Here is a 2,500-nt window from a genome sequence, read left to right on the forward strand (position 1 = left end):
ACAAATCCAAATATATTTTATATTTGAGATTCTTCAAAGTAGCCACACTTTGCCTTGATGACAGCTTTGCACACTCTTGGCATTCTCTCAACCAGCTTCATGAGGAATGCTTTTCCAACAGTCTTGAAGGAGTTCCCACATATACTGAGCACTTGTTGGCTGCTTTTCTTTCACTCTGTGGTCCAACTCATCCCAAACCATCTCAAATGGTGATTGGTGATTGTGATTGGTAAGGTGATTGTGGAGGCCAGGTCATCTAATGCAACACTCCATCACTCTCCTTCTTGGTCAAATAGCCCTTACACAGCCTGGAGGTGTATTTTGGGTCATTGTCCTGTTGAAAACCAAATGATAGTCCCACTAATCTTAAACCAGATGGGATGGCATATCGCTGCAGAATGCTGTGGTAGCCATGCTGGTTAAGTGTGCCTTGAATTCTAAATAAATCACAGACAATGTCACCAGAAAAGCACCCCCACACCATCACACCTCCTCCTCCATGCTTCACTGTGGTAACCACACATGAAGAGATCATCCGTCCACCTACTCTGCATCTCACAAAGACATGGCGGTTGGAACCAAAAATCTCTCATTTGGACTCATCAGACCAAAGGACAGATTTCCACCGGTCTAATGTCCATTGCTCGTGTTTCTTGGCCCAAGCAAGTCTCTTCTTCTTATTGGTGTCCTTTAGTAGTGGTTTCTTTGCAGCAATTCAACCATGAAGGCCTGATTCACACAGTCTCTTCTGAACAGTTGATGTTGAGATGTATCTGTTACTTCAACTCTGTGAAGCATTTATTTGGGCTGCAATCTGAGGTGCAGTTAATTGCCGATTTCTGAGGCTGGTAACTCTAATGAATTTATCCTCTGCAGCAGAGGTAACTCTATCTTCCTTTCCTGTGGCGGTCCTCATGAGAGCCAGTTTCATCATAGAGCTTGATTTGTTTTTGCGGCTGCACTTGAAGAAACGTACAAAGTTCTTGAAATGTTCCGGATTGACTGACCTTCATGTCTTAAAGTAATGATGGACTGTCATTTCTCTTTGCTTATTTGAGCTGTTCTTGCCATAATATGGACTTGGTCTTTTACCAAATAGGGCTATCTTCTGTATACCAGCCCTACCTTGTCACAACACAACTGATTGGCTCAAACGCATCAAGAAGGAAAGAAATTCCACAAGTTAACTTAATTGAAATGCATTCCAGGAGACTACCTCATAAAGCTGGTTGAGAGAATGCCAAGAGTGTGCAAAGTTGTCATCAAGGCAGATGGTCGCTACTTTGAAGAATCTCAAATATAAAATATATTTGGATTTGTTTAACACTTTTCTGGTTACTACATGATTCCATTTGTGTTATTACATAGTTTTGATGTCTTCACTATTATTCTACAATGTAGAAAATAGTACAAAAATATAGAAAACCCCTGGAATGAGTAGGTGTGTCCGAACTTTTGACTGTGGGTGTCTATCCAGGTGTGTATGTGTACATGTGGGTGTCTATTCAGATGCGTGTGTGTGTGTGTATGTGTGTGAGTCGACTTCAAGGTCCCTGGAGCGTATCCTGTACTCACGTGGGCTCTCACTGTAGCTTTCACGCTAGCTGCTGAAATCCAGGTCACATTACTCTCTCTCTCTGTATAACCCAGCTCTAAAACAGCCTGAGTGTGTGTGTGTGTGCGCATGTGTATGTGTGCATGTGTGTGTGTCGAGGACGTCTAACTCTTTGTAGCGACTGAGCAGTACCCCTCACACACGCACATGCACACGTACACACACACATACACACACATTTAGAGTGCATTGATCATCCTACGTTATGACCAACAAATCAATATGACTCACAGTTACTAGTATACCGTGTGTGTTCTCACAGACACAGTGATGGAAGCCAATCCAGTGTGTGATACATGTATCCATGTGATGACACTGCCAGCCTATCACAGACGAACACATACAGAGAATCCCTCCACGGTGACTCTCTGACCATTTCCATGGTAACCTAGCATGATGTTCCCCATCCCATGGTTAGCTGGCCTCAGCACAGATCTAGGATCAGATACTCAGGCACAAATACACACATTTTAGAACGCGGTTGATTGATGGCAACACTGTAACTCAGTTGCATTAATTTCACCAACTGTTGTCTCTTTATGGTGTTAATAGACATACAAGCGCTAACTATAATGTCCTTTACCCTCCCTTAACCTTAAGGGGCAGTTTCCCAGAAACAGATGAAGCCTAGTCCTGGACTAAAAAGCAAACTCAATGGAGAATCTCGATTTTAAATGCTTTTTAGTCTAGGACAAGGCTTTATCTGTGACCCGAACCCCCCCTAAAAGCCAGTAGTAGTAGTCTGCCAGCCAGAGTGAACTGATTCAGAGTCTGTATTTCCCATTGACTCCCCTTGCCTCTTTCTGATCCTGCTGATTCCCTATCAAATATTCACCATCAGCCGAGCTAACATTTAAACACCTATACCACCAGTGGAGAGGGAGA

The 2,500-nt window shown here is 43.1% G+C and overlaps 1 protein-coding gene across 2 annotated transcripts in view; it reads right to left on the minus strand.

Annotated features, from left to right (window-relative positions):
- Positions 1–2,500, minus strand: part of myo10l1 (myosin X, like 1) — a 64,691-nt gene that overhangs the window by 37,892 nt on the left and 24,299 nt on the right. The gene's annotated exons all lie outside the window — the stretch shown is intronic.

Source organism: Coregonus clupeaformis, chromosome 16, assembly GCF_020615455.1.
Source record: "Coregonus clupeaformis isolate EN_2021a chromosome 16, ASM2061545v1, whole genome shotgun sequence".
Classification (NCBI taxonomy): Eukaryota; Metazoa; Chordata; class Actinopteri; order Salmoniformes; family Salmonidae; genus Coregonus; species Coregonus clupeaformis.